The sequence below is a fragment of the Megalops cyprinoides genome, chromosome 1 (genome assembly GCF_013368585.1).
Source record: "Megalops cyprinoides isolate fMegCyp1 chromosome 1, fMegCyp1.pri, whole genome shotgun sequence".
In the NCBI taxonomy this organism is placed as follows: Eukaryota; Metazoa; Chordata; class Actinopteri; order Elopiformes; family Megalopidae; genus Megalops; species Megalops cyprinoides.
Window position 1 is genome coordinate 34,223,025 of NC_050583.1, and position 19,591 is coordinate 34,242,615.

Below are 19,591 nucleotides of genomic sequence, written 5' to 3' on the forward strand. Positions count from 1 at the left end.
AGCATCAGAGGGCCTGTAATTCTGCCCTGAAATGAATCCCAAACAGGATGCAGAGACCCAACAAGGGGCAACTGGCAAGGAGGGGAGGGTTGTTTCTGAAACAATATTTACACAGTCTTACTAATAAAAGCTTACAGGACCTTCAGAAAAAAGTGCTCATATCATATACATTTTTACTAAACTGATTTCTGATCAGCCTAAACAAGCACTTCATTTACATTTACTTTTAAAGAGGGTGATACAGATTTTTCACAAATGTGCAATGAGCAGAGCATTCAGGTAAGATGAGCTTCTGGTCTGATTTGTAAATATATTTATACTGATGCCTTTTATAGTGGCAGGTTACAGCGACAGAAGTCATGACTCCATTGTGACTCCCAACTGATCACCTGTTTCACAAAAGTTTGCCCCTATGCTGTCAATGAAAAAACAACATTCAGCCCATAGATTACTGCATCACTCCGCTCTCTCCCTGAGGCCTATAAACCTTTAAAGCACCTATAAAACACTTGGCAAGGGCTTTTTGAAGTTTTTATGAAGATCTGCCTTTATTGTTCCCCAGAGATGAGCCCAGCTCCACTGGCGCCTCTGAGCTTTCTGTAAGTGCCAGTGAATTCGGAGGAAGAGAAGGGGAGGGGGGACGGCTGCTGCGAGGGGGACGCCGTGTTTGCAGAGGTCCCAGAGAGGGATGGGGAGACGGTATCTGCAGAGGCAAATGTGTGCGTCTGTGTGCGGGAGCTCTCTCTGTCTCCCTTGTACGAGAAGACAGAGCATAGACCTTGTCCATTCCCTATGTGTCTAAAACACTGGGACACCTTACTGAGCCCTGAGTGTGTACAACATGATGACGCTGTACATGGGGCTCACCCAGTATCTATGTGGCAACAAAACAACTGGAGTCAGGAGCGATGAAAAGGCTTTCTATTTTCATTTATAATCCATTTATCATGTCTACATACAGTATACCTAAGAATATTATTTGCCATTAACACTATATAACAGCAACAAAAATAAGTAAATCAAATACTATGATCTCATTGATATCAAGATATTAGGATAAATACTGTGTTGGTCTGCTAACTTCATTAAAGCTACGTGGTGTGTTTGGCTTTTTCCAGCCAAAACGAATACGTATATGGGATAAATAAATCACTGATTATAGTCTTGGGCCACGTATTATGAACAACAAACCAAGCAAAACAGTACAATAGGGCTAGTAAAATGAGACCTTTATGAAGTTAGTGCTCTGTTCATGTAGCGGAAAATGAATCAAGCCAGACCCCCCTTGGTGTGCTTAATCCCGGCGGCAACGGTCTCTCTCAGAGGAACAGTTGGCAAATGGGAGCGCATTAAAAGTAATTTTCAACATGCAACACCGAACCTCCAGGTCTATGGAATGTTGTCAAAAAAGAGAGAAACTAACATCCCAGAGGTGCAGAAAAGGTTTTTTTTTAATGCGCACACCTCATAAAATCACGAACAGTCACGATCCAGAGACCATGAAATTAACCTTGGTATATTAAAACATTTATACAGCGCAACCAAGTATAAATTGAAGTTCAGCTCGGTGCAGCGCACACACACTGCAATTTTGATCATGTTGGCTTCACCACCCCGTTTGAAAGTGACTTTTCTCCATGATGTAGGTAGCCATTATGTTCACGTTCCTGTTGAAGCAGTTGAATTTTCCATACGTAACCGGAGAACATCTGTTGCCAAACTTCAAACGAGAGTAACATAAAATTGTTTGGTGTTGCTTTGTAATTCAGTTCGGAGGCTACTGGCCCCACACGTTTGGTTGTTACGTCACCATCAGAAAGGAAACAAATGAGCCCCAGGATAGACAAGCATGTAGGTAACAGTCTATAAAATGTATAAAACTGTTTATCCAGTAATCAGACAATGTGTGGCACAAAAGCTTCAAGTTTAATAATGACGGCCGGTATAACTTCCAAGGTTTTTTTTTTTTTTTTTTTTTTTCTTGTTCCTTGTAAATGTCTAGCTGTCCAGCTGATTTCCAACATGGCGGCTGTAAAAGAAAACACAGTATAATTGTAATACGGCAAATATCACAACCTTTTATTCTGAAACTTTTCCTGTTGTCTTAGACTTATTTTAATGAATTTTAACGAGGATGGGGCATGACTGTATGTCACGCATGATATTTTAACATCTATCTCTCTGAGGGCGTTTTGTAGCAGTTGGCACAAAGTAGTTGCAGTAGTAAATACCTTTTAATTATATGTATTTAAATATTTCAGCAGCAACAGTGGAAGAAATTACCTAAGAAATAATATTCATTATATATGTAATAATATAAAAGAATGAGATCAGTCTGATACAGTAACATTGAAATGTAATAAATTGCCATTAAAATGTGTATCTGAATGCATATGTGATCTTACCTTAAAATGACCTGTGTTTGCCTTTAACATGAATATTGTAGATTGAAGTCAGAAAAGCTTAGATTAAAGCAATATTTCTAATCCTACTTACAGATGGTAATGAGAACATGACAGATCTGTTAAATGTAGAAATTGGCAGAATTTTAACAGTGTTATCATCCTTTTAAGTTCTGTCATGTTTTTAATTCTCCATCCAAGATCTGACAGAAAAGGGAAACAACCGCTTTGATTAAAACCTTCCTTGCAAATTTGCCAAGAAGCCTGGTGATTGGTTGGAAGCAAAACATCAAGCACACCAACAACCATAAATGCTTAGGGGGAGAAACAGGAGTAAAGATTTGGCATGTTTGTTTTCAAATAACTTCACAGAAAATGAATCTTAACCCGTGTTTCCTCGTGGGATTGTCAATAAGCTGTTGATTTTAACTTAAATTTTCTTTTACTGATTTTCAGAAAGGCAGAGGTTCAAAAACACGATATTGAGTAGCCGAGGCCAAGGAAGAGATAGGAATCTGAAATTTGCTGGCAGGACACCACTGAGATTGCGGGAGTTCTGGGAGGGCACCGTTTAAAGCCGGGGGGGAACTTGGCGCGCAAGCTGTTGGACAGGCCAGAGCAGCTGAATGAAGCCCCTTGTGTGACAGATCCGGTTTACTGGTACCTCTACTGGTGTAATCTCAAACCCCCACCCCTTTTGTTTGGGGGGTGATGTCATGCCTTTGAAAAGGAGGCTCCTTTTAAGTTTGCGCAGAGTTTTCATCAGGCGGTGGCGGGCTCGCGGCGCGGGCGCTGGCCTGAATGGAGACTCCCCGCAGGTCTAGCCCCATTAGGCACGCTCCGGCCACGGCATCAAAGCACGGCTCCTTTTTTTTCCCCTGCGTTGTTGTTGTTTTTTAAATATGATCGCTCTGATGGATGGAGTGATGATCTGGGAGTCTCTGGCGCGAGTGGCAGGCTCTGCTATTGTTATGCGCCGGTGTGGTGCTGTGTCCATATCTATAGAAACCAGGGGAGACTCCAAAGGCATGCTTTCATCTCTGCAACCTGCACACACTGGTAATAAGAGGTCAAATCATGTCCCTAGCACACACGCACGCACACACACATATGTGCACACACACAGACACACACACTTCTTTGCATTTTCCAGCCATTATGTTTTGGGAAGAACTTTGTAAACATTTGATGATGTAGGTCCTAATGCACTGACAGAGTATATTTGTCTGGAAGTTCTGTCCACGTTTAGTTGTTTTTCTGATAATATGGAATTTCATTAAAGGTCACAATGCTGTTTGTTTAGAAAAGTACTCTTGGTGTGTGTGTTCAGGTCATTCTTTTTTAACATCGATGTATAGTTACACAATTTGTTAAATTATTTATCGCCCCCAAAGAATTAAACACTCACTGTCACTGAAGCACTGTTTTGACACTTACCTGTCGGCCCCTGACAGAATCACCAAGTGTAGTGACTGTTGACGGTTCTCCCAGCAGGTTCATCTGAGTATTCATAGACAATATTTGCTCAGCATATGGTGAGATCTAGCATCTTGGTCACAATGGCTTCCATGCAGACTTAGGCCAAGCCACTTACAGTGCACAATCACATGTTACATGGGATTACAATGTTAAGTGTAAACATTCACAGACTCTTGACACATTCCAAATAAAGTGTAGCCATACAATGTAACCATTTAACCATTTGTTGACAGTTCTGCATGTTTCCTGCAGCCACTGATGTTCATAGCACAGATGCTGCATTGTCCAGGTGTTTTAAACTCGTCTATGTGTGGGGAAAAAAACATCTTTTTAACTCAGTCAGCTGTAGATACTTTAGAGTCTCACCCATGCTAGCTGCTCTGAGACCTTGTCTTATGCACACAATGTCGTGAGAGATACAGGCACTGCTGTGGCCTGGAGAACAAAGAAGACAAGATTGTCAGACAATTGCAGCCAGGCAAACAGGGTCTGGAGCCAGGGAGAAAGAAGCAGGTCATTCCCACACGCAAACACCAGCCAGCTGTCCTGTTAGCACCTGTGTGTGAGCAGGGAGAGAGGGCACAGCGTCTCGGACCAAGAGACACTGAGACAGCAGCCGAGAGGGAAGGTCACCGCGCGCCCGAGACAGGGTGACGAGGGCATTAACTCGGCTCCATCTTTAATTACACCAGATGAAAAAATGCCACTGTCCTGGGAAAGGCACACCAGCCTCACTGTCTTCATCCTTGTAAGGGCCTTGGCTCTCTCCTTTTTCTGCAATGCTCCTTTTGGCGCATATTCAGAGCCACTTCATATCTTTTCAAGAACATAGAAAATGATAACCCAAGTACTGAGGAAATGTTGTGTGATTCCATCAACGCTGTGGATAATGTACTTCTATCTTTATTTAGATATTTTCATATACTATCATGCAATGGACAAATTTCTTTCTGGTGATTTATTTTCTAAATTTAGGGAAATTAAAATCATATGACCTCATATGGCTTAGTAGAAACTTTAATTATAAAACGTTTCACATTTTTGGTGAGATTTCTCCTTTAATGCAGCTTATATGATCTCTGTTATTCATCATCAATAATTAGGTGCTATGTTCATTACTAGTACAATTAATGCTTTTACTAATTAACTGCCCTCCCTTTGACTAACTTGCACTGGAGTGTATTTTCCTTACAATCCCCTTTCATTAGTTACAATAGTCTTCACAGTACAGTTTGGTTGAAACAGAAGCGTTTGAAACAATGTGATTTCCATCATGCTGTTAGCTGCCCGGTCATCTCCGGCAGTTTGTCTGGCACTGGGAGGTAGACGTTGTTATTGCCTCGTGGCTCCAGGGTCCTGTGGCTCTCGATTAGCAAACCAGTGTGAGTCAACAGCTGGTACATCCCCTGGGCACTCCTCTCCCCCCAGACAGGCACCTAGGCCCACCCTGCCTGCTTGCACCCCGGCGAGACATTTCCCAAGCCCTTTCCATCATGCGGGTCATTTGCACTCCTCCGCCCGCCCACTCCAGCAGCACGCTATCCACACAGACAGGGGAGCAAGGCCACCATCTGTACATGGCCATCGTCGCCGGACCACCACACTGCACACTCTCGCAAAGTTCTGGGGGGAAGTGGTGTTGACATGGCTGTCTGCGGAATTGCAAACAAGACCACAATGCAGTTAACTATAGCAGATGTGAGAGGGACAGAGAAAAACACACCTGTCATTCTGTTTCTGACAGTGAAGCACAGTGTGAATTAGGCAGTATCGCAAACAATATGTGATTTCTTTGGAAAGATCTCCTTTATTTCTCTTTCAAAAACTGTGCTGCCTCTGCAAAAATCGTCAGAAGTTTATTTACATTTTTGTGGTACCAGTGGTGGAAAAACTTTGAGTAGTATATCTGCAGATGTATCACATGAGCAGAAAACACAAGCCCAAGCCCTGCTGCATTTACGATAAATGCAGAGCTGTACACTTGTGCTGCGGGGTGTGAATGTGAATATTGATACTTCTTCCTCACTGCAGGGCAGCTAACAGCAACCTATTGTGAGAGGTGGGAACGGGCAGAGCGCCAATGATGTCATCGCGCTCCAGAGACGGCTGGGCGGAACGCCCCCCTGGCGGTAGGAATGCAGTCGTTTTTCTGTTGTTCCGGAAGGCGGCGATCAATTTAATTCCGATCCCGTCTCTCAGTTACAAAAATAAAAAAGTGTCTTCGGAGCAAAGCCGTTGGGCACTTTCCCTGGTCCTCAGCAGGCTGGAGCATGCAGCCAATGAAAGGAGGGGACGCTTCACGGCTCTCAAAAATCCCTCCTCTTTTTTTCATTTTGTAAGACATGAATAAGGGTAATCAAGACGGAATGCAATGAGGTCACACTACATCCCCAATTAAAAGTAACCGGAATCATTAAAGAAGAATGAAAGCGATTCAGAGGGAGAGGATCTTTGCCCCAGATCCCGGCCCCTCCAAAGCCCTCATGTCTGCCTGTCAGTACAAGGTGTATTGCACTACGTTGCCAAGAGCCGTGAGGCAGAGGCGGTGTACCGTGCTGAGCTGATGTCTGGAAAAATATATGTTTTTTTCACATGCTGTTTACTTAGTGGTTGCCCAGTAATCTACCAATTAGTCAGATATGTATAAAATGTACTATAGTGTCTAAATCATACATACAGCACTGGTACTACATGACAGCATGCAATGTTACAGCTGCCCTCCATGGAAAAGCTGTATAAATTAACCCAAAATACATTACAGGGTAATACCCCATTTTTACCTAAATAGTGAAGATAGTATTGCGCGTGTTTATTTTTTACATGTGAATGTTAGAACATCAAAGCAAAAATGTACGCAATATATTTGTGGCTTTATGAATATGTGTATCATATATCAAAATTTCTCAGTTAATTTCCAACATATCTAAAGTTATGTATATACAAGACCATTCAGTGGATGTGGTTAAGTCATCCAGATGAAGTACTCTATTATTTTGGATCTATACATGTTGTGTAAAACAAACCACTTTGTGATTTTACATTACATTACATTACTTCATTTAGCAGACGCTCTAACCCAGAGCAACTTACAAATAAGTGCATCATTATTTTCATATGTGTACATGTGAGTTACATTATATGTTACACAATGTCACTTTGGAATGTGTATTTCAAAAACATTCAAGTTCAACATGGGAAAATGGTACATTTGATAATGGATAAAGACCCTTAATGGTCTTTTCAAACAGTTCATTTTAGTTTGAACATCAATTCACGAAGCCCCTACTGATGCTATATTAGAACAAACCAGAAATGAACATGACTGCACTGCTAATGTGTTTATCGGGTCATTCTCTTGTGAGCCTGAGAAGGTCATTAATTTTCACTTGCACCTTTAAACCTAAGAGTCAAATGTGTGGCATATTTTGCATGGGGGCACCTCCACTGGCCCCAGATCAGAGACTCACCATTGGTGTCACCTCGAGAGCATTGCCTCACCAGACAACGGACCTAATCCTGAACAAAGATGAGATCACAGAGCTACAGCCACTGTGTCTGTGTGAACAAGCCCTTCAAATAAACAGGGGCCTTTGCAAATAGCTTCCCCCAATGGTGAGGAACAGCTGACACCATCAGAGGAATGCCTCACGCTGCTCCTGTCCTTTGAGCGAGTGGATCGTTTAAACGTGGACAACAGCCACCGAAGGACTCTCGGGTCAAAAATAGATCACAGGAAAGAAAACGACATCTCAACTGACATTGATGTCATGATGATGTTATGTGAGGAGGCAACAATGGCTGCCACCCTCAGTGGGACAACTAAGCAAACCACTGGTCACAGAAGAAACATGCTGAAAATGCTTTAAAGACTAATCCAGGGTTCTGTCCCCCACATTCTGGTTTTGTGCATTAATGAGTGCTGTTGATGGATCATGTGTTTCCTCAGATGAGAGCGTTCTAAACATAAAGGAATAGTGAAGGGTATATGGACTGTATGAACCACAGGTAAGGATTTGATGACACTTATCTGATGTTATTACCATTGGAATGGTTTACCCATGTAGATGAGATGGCAGTTATGGCATTTGCCAAGGACCTGTAAAGTCCACAGTGTGAGTGAAGTGCCGTCATGGTAACTTGTATCATCTGGCAGACTGAGATGCACTTCCTTCCCTTTTCCAAACTCACCACACACTCAAAGGTCTGGATCTGCATCATCCAGACATCCACAGGCGCCATCCATACCCCCTGCCTTTTGCACAGTTGGTGCATCTGTAATTGATGGGCAAATGCTCTTTGCTTTCTCTCTGCCCACCAGAGAGGAACACTTTAGATGACCTCTGTCACCCTGTAACCCAAGCCATATATAATTCTGCTCGCACATCTTCTCCTTTCCTTACACGCTAATCACCAATCAGAGTGGAAATGTCTCCATGGCAACAGAAAAATGGTTGTCTTGCTCACCACATTCCCAGAGGAGCAGAAGATTCCATCCCATTATTGCCAGTCCCACTGGATTTATTGATTCCATTACCGTCATGGCAGGTCTGTCCCAGAGTTCCACGGGGTTTAAAGACATTGATTGATGTGTGTTCTCTCTGATAGAGGAGGAGGTACCAGGGAATATTCTGCTCACATTTCAGTGGAGCTGGCTGTCATACAAGCATTCATTTTGCTGTAGCTGCAGGCCCCATGAAGATTTCATTATCTATTACACAAACAAATGGTGTCCTTTGAATATTTCATTGCCTTTGCCAGATTTAAGGAAAACAGGAGAACAACATTGTTTTCAGTGTAAACATTGAGCTGGGTTAATATTGTTAATACTGTGATAAATGAAACCCCAGAAACCCCTTATAATTTATACAAGTAAGAAGAACAGAACTGATTAATGATTAAACAATATATGCATAGCATGTATAAATTAATGTATAGCTTGTTGGTATTATGTTTGTTATGTATTACTTAATACATGCTCTACATATATTGTTTTAATCAGTTCTGTTCTTGCCTTTTCTTTGATTTTCTTTCACAAGAAAGAAAATGAGTTTTCTATGGATAAGTGGTACTTCATTTGTTCTGAACAACAGTTTTCCCCTGATTTGCATAATGGTTACCATGCTCATCTCTGTTAATATGCAAGTAGTCCCAAGTACAACTGATTTGAATTCTGAAGGTTTTGTGTGTGTGTGTGTGTGTGTGTGTGTGTGTGTGTGTGTATGTAAGAGTGTTCTCGCACTGGGTGTGTGCTGTTTATTGGACGTGCTGATCACTGGGTATAGACTGTGTGTCATGATAGGCTGTCAGGGCTGTGGCGCCTTGGTGTTCTAAGCCTGATGTGAAGGCATGGGAGCACATGTGTGAGTATGAGCAAGGAGGTGGCATTTCATGAGGAGCTAGCATGCATGCCACAGATGAAACGTGCGTGCGTGTCAGTTTCCCTGCGAGCTTCAGCAGGTGTATGAATATCTGTGGAGAAAATGCCAGCGGAGATCATTGTGAAATATGGCCTCTGATTAGCCTGGAGTGGGTCAGCAGCCCACTAAATGGCACCGTCAAAGAGGGTCTCAGGAAACACCAAGCCACATTACAGTCATTGGAAATGAACCTGAACATTTCTAGGTCTTTGGTGTAAATATTGTATTTAGTTCTTGATGTCATACACTGTCATCTCTTTCAGCATCTTAGCTACTCCTTTTACATAAACTGTACCAGTGGCATTATAAAACTGAAACACTTAACCAATTCTAAAATAATCATACTTGATTTTTTCATTGAGAGTGATGCATTGTCTCAGCCAGTGTAGTGGCATATGAAAACATAATGTTGTCATATGTTTGGATAGCAAGAGTCACTTTAATACTACAGGTAATGAGTGAGTTACAATAATGACAGGTATAAAATGTTTGCCATAAAAAGATTATTTTGTCACTTTGACACTGTTTACTGGTTATTTTGCAAAAGCTTAAAAAAAATCTTCAAAAGCAGTTGCTAACGGAACACAGATTTTCGTCACGCGTCTCAAACCATCTGCTTTTGGTTTAGCTCTGGAGTTTGGATGGGGAAAAGGAGCAAATGTTTCGGGCTTGTCTCTTCCTCTGGGCTTGGTGAGTGTGGCCCCCCCTTGTATGCATGTCAGATGGGGGTGGGAGAGCACACTTGCAGGGGTGTGCAGATGTGGAGAAGTAGCTGTCCTTTCACCCCGGAGCTCGTGGAAGGGGCGGGACCTGCACAAGTACAGCTCACAGCTGATATTATTCCCACAGATATTGTGTGAATTGTCATCAGTAAGTACAGGGATAACCTTATCAAATCCCATGAATCTGGTTCTCTCCCAACTACAGTCTGTGTTAAGACTTCCCAGGTCCCTGTCTGAAGGACAGAGATCATCACCACTCCTTTCTGTTTCATTCCCTTGCATTTGCACTCCCTCAAAATGTTCCTTTACTGATGTGCTTTTGCTTATTTTTGAAAGGAAAAAGTACTTTCGGGGCTGACGCAATGCTTGCGTAACTGCAAAGGCCAATATTAAATCCATTTGATTTCACACAGAATATCGAAGCTTAATCAAAATACTGTTTTTTCTCTTCTTCAGCCCATGAAATATTATTGACCTTTTCCTGTTTTTTAAATAGACCTCAGACACTATGGTTGAGATTTCCATTTAAAACACCTACAATACCTTCCTGTTGGTGAGTCATTTTGAAATTTCACAGTGATTTAGTCTATAAGAGCACACATGGAAAGAACATCAGAGCACTAAATGAATAAACAAGTGATCCAACAAAACTGACTACAGGAAAGTTGCGTATGATGATGGCCACTGAGCTGTCCATGCAACACTGAAACATTTCAGGCATCTCCTTCCCCCTGGTTCCCCTATTAAAATCTGGGAACTGAGGGGAAAAAGGACAAAAACAACCAGTAGCCTCTGTGTTTTCCAGGAGTGCATGCTCCTGGAGAAAAAAATGTGTTCTTTCCAGAGCTGCTTTTTGAAAGAAACCTGTCTTTCATTCACTCTTCTTAAATATAATTGGATTCTGTTCTCTGCCCATATGAATGGTGCAACAAAATGTCTGAAGCCTCTCTGTTGATTTAAGGCAGGGGGTTTGGAAGGAGGGGTGCAGTGGGCTAGTGTGTTGGGAAGCAAATCTTTTAGACAACAAAATTCCTTTACCGCTGTCATTGTCCTGAAGTAACTTGCTCCATTTTTTCTTCAACAAAGAGACAGGAAGTTAGGGAAAAAAGCAGCTTGGTTGACGTATTTGTTCCTGGTGACAGTTTTTGTTGTGGATGATGCAGTAGTGACGCCCCCCCCCCCCCCCCCCCAACCCCAACCCTTCAAGCCCTCTCCTCTTTCCCTGCTCTCCCCCTTTTTTTTGTACTGGCCCCCTCCCATATTCCCCATAATGCTATTGGTCATAACAGACAGCCAGTCTGGCTCTTGCGACCCCTGGCTTGCCCAGGCCAGTAAGCTCCCTGTGCCTTGGGAGCCTCACCCTTTTGTATGGAGTTACACTCCACTCACAGCCACAGGGAATCAAGCCTATCTGTGCCCCGGCCTCCCCTTAATGATCCCTCACCGTGCGCCTTATTGAGGCCTAAGGAAGCGTGAAAGATTGCTGCAAAACCAAAGAGCTAAGTCCCCTTGTTGTACAAGGCCAATTTTTGCCACCACCCCACCCCTCTCCATGCCCCTGCCTTTCCAGCTTTATTAAACGAAGCAGGTTTATTGCATTATTTAATTAGCCATTCCACAGCAAACTGCCACCCGCTCAAATGTGCCCCCTCCTCCCCTTCCCCTCACAGCGCTGTCCCGTCCATCCATCTCCACACTGTCCTCGGCCCCTTTGTAGTGCATCTCATGCATTAGCCATAGGACTGGGGCTGTTGCGGAGTCAGGTTGGGCAGAGGGAGAGGAGAGGGATGTTTTAAGCGGTTTTAGAGAGGAGTCGAAAAAAAGGTTTTCTGCAACAGCCACCTTACCCATTCCTTCACTCGCAGTGACACTTCATGCATACGGCAGCTCTCTAATAACAATTGCAGACAAGCTAATTAAAGTTCTAATCTGCTCTGCTCTATTTTGCTCTGTTCTTTCCCCTTGAGCAGAGTGATGGCAGAATGAGCACCACATTATGATATTTGTGATATCAGAATAAATGCGTGTAACAGGCAGGCATCATAACTAATCTGTTCTTGAAACTCACCACTTTTTGCAACCATTTGCAAGTTATGCAACATTATAAGTGCAGTAGTCCTTGCTTGTTCATTATTTTCCAACAAAATGAGATTTCACGTTCTTTACATCCTCCCTCGGTTTCAATTTCTAGTCGTCCAGTTGTCCAGAAACATGATGTCATCCTCTTTAGCTGGACCCCTGGGGAGCCTTTAAAAAGACGATTATTTCTACCCCCTTGGGAGGAGCGGGGAGGGGAGGGGTTGTCTTAATTAGCTATTCTGTGTGTCTGGCTGGAGGGAGGATGGTTCCCAGTGTGGGGCTGGCCCCGCTCTTTAGGTTTTGGACAATGGTAGGTGGCGGGCGGCGGCCTTCAGTCCAGCAGGGGGGCTGTTGGGTCTGGTCCGGCTGCTCGGCCCCCCCCTCCGGCCCTGTCTCACCCTCCATGTCCACCCGGGACCCATGCTGTCTGCTCCCCCACCCACCCCCACCTCTTCAGCACCTTGATTTTCCAGGAGAGCTTGAGAGTCGTTCATGTGATCACTGTGGAGTGTATTTGTCAGTGTGAATCTTCTTATGACTGAACTGTGTAGTGAAATGACCAACTCCAAATTTAAGATTCTGGTGTAAGCAAACCGCCATCTGGAGTCATAGAGCAGTAAATAGCTCAAAACTGTTGCCAGTGTTTGGGGTTGTAAATGTTGCAAATATGTTTGAAATATGTTGCAAACAAACAGATCTGAACCTGCTGAGGCTGGTGTCACACCAGTGTACTATGTAGACAGAATCAGGGGACCAGCTGTTGCCAAACATGTGGATCCTCTTCCCTGGCACAGCTGATGAGGAATTCGGCGATGAGGAGGCATTGGCAGAGGAGTGCTCTCTGCGAATGAGCCAGGTGAGGAATGCTGCTGCTTGTCACTACATCTGGAACCTTCTGCAGTGTTTCCCCGGAAACCTATTTACTGCAAGAAAAAAAAAACAACGTAGAGCAGAGGTGGGGGAAGGGTCAGGCACAAAGGTTGTTTTTGGTTTCCACAGTGGTTTCACATAAAAAATAAAACTGAAAATACACTTGCCCAGTTTCTGTGGTCTAAAATACGATACCCAATTTAATTAAAATTCAAAGTTGCTATGCAGGAGGGTCGCTGCAGAGTCGTTGTTTTGTGGTAAGGGAACATGGTGTACAGGCTGGAGCATGACGGATTGCAATGATCTATAGTATTTTGGAACAAGCAGCCTTTATTCTGAGCATTTTAATCAAACATGCATATGAGTGCTGTAGAACAGAGATCCGTTAGTGTCTTAGGTGTAAATCAAAGTGAGCACCACATTTACGGCAAGCACTATACAGTGTGCCTAAAAATAGTGCTACAATGTTACAATGTCTAATAACTTGCCCTTAAATGCCAAATAATAAAACTTGTGTCTCTGACTTTTTCTCGAGTCCAGGCATGGTGCCACTGCTGAACTTTTGTTTCATGGCACCTGGATTTGCAGTAAAGCAGGCACCCCTCGTTCGCCTTCATAATAAACAGCTGTTGTTTTGATGGGTCTGGGAAAGGGGTTGGGGCAAGGAGTAAAAAACACTATTTTATGGCATAAAATGTGTCATATGAAAGTGGGAGAGACTGAGCTGTACAGCTCTGAAGAATTGTGTCTCCTTCCCCTCATGTGATGAAAGAGAGGCCATTGTTTTATTATCATGCTAATGACACGACTAATTACTGCTCCGCTTCTGACAATCCCATCTGGCCACAGGGTCTCCTCTCCACTGCTGCCTGGCTCCACTGGTTTCCCACCCACCCGCTCTCTCTCTCTCTCTCTCTCTCTCTCTCTCTCTCTCTCTCTCTCTCTCTCTCTCTCCTCTTCCATCCTTCTTCCTCTTTTTCCATCACTCTCCTGCTCCTGTATCCCATGTTTTCACCTCTCTTCTCTGGTGCCATTCCCACTATCTATCTGTGCTGTGCTGGCCCTCATTGGGATTTCACACTGGTGACAGAGGACTCACGGAAAGCATGAGCATATTGTGCCAGATATCACACCATACAAACCTGTGACACCAACTTAGACAGGTGATCTTGTTTTAGGGCATTGCTTTTGCATGTAACAAGACTTTGCATCACCCTCAAAATGTAGCTAGCAAGCATGTCAGGTACTGATGTAAATATCACTATAGTAGGATAGCTATAGGCCTGTTGATATCAACTGAAAGTGGATGGTTAAGCTACATCTATCCATGAATTTGGAAGCAAAAGCAGATTTCTGCCCTTCTTCCCTATGGCCCTATCAGCCAATAATCAGCTTCTGCTAAGATCTTATGTCAGAAGAAGCACAATGTGAACAGTTACTCATTTGTGGCAGAGTCTTTACAACAACTTTACAGAGCACATGCTTCTCATACATGAGAGATGAGAGGCACGGCTGTTTATCTCCCATAACTCTGAGCACATACTGATATTCAGTTCAGCTCTACCTTTGACATTTAATTAACTAAACCACAGAACAAATGATGCATCACATTTTCCAGTCAAAATGATTCTGTTGAATTCAGCAACGAATACCAGACTGCATTGAATTTACACTGAAAATACAATATTCCAGTAATACATCTGTATTACTTCTATGCTGTCAAAAGCGTTACACTGTATGTCTGCCCTTCTGTGAATGTAGTCATCATTAAACCAGTGTCAAGCTGTGCCGATGTGAGACTTAAGTGAACTGAGATGTCAATATATTGCATGTAAACAGTAATGAAGCTGATTTGTCAGATGGAGTCTTTAATTTGTCTCATTTTTTCTTTGTACATGTCAGTGTAATTCCATCACAGAAAAAGCGAGTTGAGGTGGGTACCCCAGTTAAAGCAGGCCTATCAGTTCTACCAGACCCTGACAGATAAAGACTGTCTACACATCACCATTACCCTGCCAAGAAGTGTGTGAGTGTTTTTAGATTGAGGGTTCTCTGAATTCACAGCCACTGCCATTGCCATCCATCAAATCCATCACTGAATTCTGATCCATCAGTTTTTCTTTAGTAGTAGTAGTGTAGTATTCGTAGTATTATAGCTACAATGAATCTTTTCGTACAACTCTGAGATGTAACATAAAGAACAGGACCGTTCATTTTTTTTTTTTTTTTGCATTCAAGGCAATGTATCTTAACATACTGTAGCTATCTAAAAACAAGAGCCCTACACACACAGAAGCATCACCAAGTAATAGCTAAAGAAGGCCAAGTGCCATTGTTTACACTACTGCAAGTGTGCATGTCACACACCCTTTCATCACTGCTGGAGTCGACTCCCTACTGTGTAAATTAATTACGAAAGCAAAGAAACCGGACCGAAAGAGTGTGGTTGCTAACTGGATTATGTTCCCAGTGGTATTTGGACAGCTCTGGTATGAGTGTGAAAGACGCTCTAATCCTTTCCCTCACTCTGCCTCATTCACTGTCTCTTACCCCCTCGTTCGTCCTCTTATTTATGCCTTCCTCCTTTTCCTCTTCTCCTCTGCCTCCCTCAGAACATTCTCTCCCTCACTGATGTAATTTATTTAGCTGATTTAGCTGAAAAATTATCTGATGTTTTGATAATGATGCCTCTCATTCTAGACTTCTGTCAACTTCTTTTTTTCATTCCACTCGTTCCCATTCCTAAAGCTATGCTGTGCGCTCAAACCTCTCACGAGGGGTTCCTCTCACGCCTCAGCAGTCTTTGACCCCTGTTCTGACATTGCCTCTTTCGCTGCATGATTACATGATTGCACATGTACACTCCAGGCCCTCCTTTTTCCCTTTCGCTGGTTAGCCATAATGTTTTTCCACAGCTCCCGATTTGTCGACAACTACGAAACTTAATCTGTGTACGAATGTTTTGACATCTGTCTTCCTCACTCCGTTAGACTCTCCAGGCTGGCTGGCCCACTGCTCTGTAGCCTGATTAAGGGAACAATCAGGGAACAATTGCTACAGCAACCCCTCCATTGATACATTGAAACTCATATGCTTCATTTGCCACTAATATCACAAGCATGGAAGCCTCTCCTTCCAAGTAAGAAAGCATTGCTTTCTCACAGGAGAATCCAAAAAACCTTGACTTCAATGACACAACAGCTGAAATGCAGATAAACAAAATGACACTAAGTGATAGTTCCCTTCTTTGAAGGACCTCTCATATTAGAGAACTTAGTCCAGTACTTTCACACAGTTCTTTATAGCTATTATCTTCAAAGACACCTATGCCTTGTCCTTAGACTGCCAGTGTCTCTCAGCCTTGTTGACCCATTGTACATGTGAGCTGTAGTTTCATCTGAGCTCCATTAATTTTCCTGAATACTGATGTTAAGTTCACTTTCATCATCATTACTATTTGAAATAAATCATTCAGTCTAATATGAGCCAGCTATCCTTTGTTTATTTCATCAACAAGTTGAAAGAATATCTGATGCTTTTGAGTTACCTAGGATGGATTAAATACCCAAAAGTGTAAAGTAAAACACTTCAAGTTGTCTTCATATCGTACCATTGCTGATCATGTCCTAGCAGGACTGATTGTTTGATATGAATCTGACTGAAAAGGTTTATTATCCTGACGATTTCAGAAATGGCTGTCAACCACCTGCTTCAGCAACCTCCCAGCAACAATCCATTCAAGTTCTCATCCAATCAATAATTCCAAGTGGATAATTATAGTCAGTGTTCCTGTTCCATTTGACATCATATTTTTCAATATAAATGCATGCTGTCAATTTCCTTTGCTTTATTATACAGGCTCATGTCTATTTCCTCTTTGTTTCCCCAGCACCAAGCAGAAAATCTGGAAATCATCATTTCTACTTGGTCAGAGTCATAGGCCAAAAACACCACATGTATTATAATCTTGAGACTTGTTTCTTTCAAATTAATTTCCAGTTAAGCAAAAAGAAAGCTCAACAGGAGGTTGATTTGCTGGTTATTCTGCCTTGTGATGCTGCTTGCAGGCTTCTCATCCTCCAAGCATAAATATTTACACAAAAATATGATAAACTACATATAACACAGTTGAAAATGTATATTTAGGCTCCTTATTTTCTAAATATGTTTAAAATATAGCTTATAGCTCAGTAACAACACCACCATAATCACTACACTGAATTAGCCCTTTTTCCACATGCTTAAACTAGTTCACAAACTATTCATAAGATGGACACCTGTTGTTGGCACATGAAAGAAAAGCCTCATGGGTTTTATAGGAAGTGCAGTCTTCCACTGTGTGGGTGAAGAATTGTGATGTATTCACATTAATTACGATCGCCCTTTTTTCTTCTAGGAGGAACAAATGGGAGTGTGTTCATAAACATAGTCTAGGAGACCTACGATGCTTATACTCACATTTCAGCATATTCATATTTGAAAAGCTTGTTGTTGGGTTTTTTATATTTCATTTTACCAATTTGTCTACTTTCCTTGCAAGTTTTTCGAACGACGACTTTACCACTCTTAGCGAATGAAGTTCAGCTTCCCTTTCTGTGGATTCAGTGGGTAATTGCCATTATAGCGATTAGAAAGTCCATTGCCTATAGATTAAGAGGCTCTTCAAAGGACAATGCATGGCCTAACTGCTTTAGGACTACCTGATACCACTTAACTTATCTGATAGGAAGTGCTAAGCTGTGCAATTAACTCTCTGTAGGTCTCAATGAATTTACAAACAGTGCGAACGGTCATTTGCTTCTGCTTGACTTCCACAAAACGGTTATTGTATGTACTATTTTGTTCACTGTAAAACAATAAGATTATAGTGCACGCATTAAGGGATTGCTATTAACGAATACCAGAGACAGTCTTAGGGAAAGGAAGATTTGGTATGAGGACCTAGTTCTTAAAGTTGACTGACATTGCTCCAGACCAAAGCTCTTATTTCTGAACGAGTCCCGCTGAAATTGGTAGTTTATTACTTCATTTGTAGATCGATCGTGCAATGCAGACTGCGCAGAGCCTCATTTGGTAAAGTACTGTTATCATTATCATCATTATATTGTTATGACCATCCGCAGTCGGGTCGTATTTAATCATTCTAATAACTACCATTAGCTGAAACAGTAGTGATTTTTCTGCAGCGCCATACTGTTGTCAGCATTTACGAGAATAACTGCTTTTGATTCAGGACTGCATCATTTGCCGGCTCCAGACTTCCTGCGAGCAGAAAACCCACATCACCATTTCGAAATAACTTTATGCAGACTAATTTTTTTACTGGAATTGTTTACATTTTCTCTTCTTGAAATTATTGGCTAACGTCGCCATAGCGGAACGAAACTTACCAAATAAATAGTGCACGCTATGCAAAAGAGGGTCAGGGTTTATAAATGATCTGTTTCAGAAACTAAACTGTTTGTGAGGGTATAAAACAGAATTAACATCCAATTAAATATATAATGTGTTCTGAAAACAAATAAGCGTTAAAGCCACCAGAGGAATGCATTTTGCTTATTTGTGTATTCACTGCAGTGAAAGACTGCTTAGAGTTAGTTGTTGAAGATGTTAAAGCATTCCTCCGCCGTCTGCGCTGGTGAGTGTAGTATTGAGCCTCTGCTATGCAGCGTGGAACACTGGCGAGTACTTCACTGGAGTTACACTGACCTCAGTAAATATTATCAATGTAATATTCAGCTTCAACACGATTTCCCTGTGCTGGAACGATGCCCTCTAGCGGTCTAGGAGAACCACCACGCGAACCCATCATCCGTTCAATCAATCTTGACAACTGCAGAAAAAAGGATTCATTAACAATTTAATTTACCATGTTAAAAAACGAAAGATATTATTGCGAATTTCTGGGGACTTCTGGGGAGATCTAATCTGTATAACTAATATGGGTGGTGAACAACAAAATGAATATGTATCATTTCTTTGTCTGATTTCCATGATCTACTTTGACCATCTATGCACCGTACAGAATGCCTACTCACGGCGAATACGGTGTGAAAATGGTCATTTATCTTATTGAGAAGCCTACAAACAGGCTTCTAACATACTTGAATAAGGAATATGCAAATTATTCGCCCATCTTCTGTCTAAACGATTAATATTTGTACATATTTGTGTGTAAAAAGCAGTTGCTATCTTACTTCTAGGTATATGACAATGTTGTCTATATATAGTGTTTCTGTGTTTTGTAACTAGGTACATGATGAAAAAATGTAGTTGCAATATAAGTACCTATAACACTCGCAGTACTGCACTGAACATTTTTTGCAGTCTTTGTTCATAGAGTAAATACTCAACACATATAAAAGATTCATTCAAATTGTTATTTTTCATCAGGGAAATCATGAAGTGAATTGATCCAATATATTAAAAAGTAGTTTCTCTTCAGTTAAAGTCATGTAATCAGCGGAGTCACTGTTGCTATGTAGTAGCACACAATTCATTAACCCAACGGAATTTATATTTTGATTATTGCCATTATATGATAGCTTTGATGCATTACCCCAAGTCGCACAATTTCGTTTTAGAAAAGCGTTATGTATGATTATTACAAAGCAATGAAATG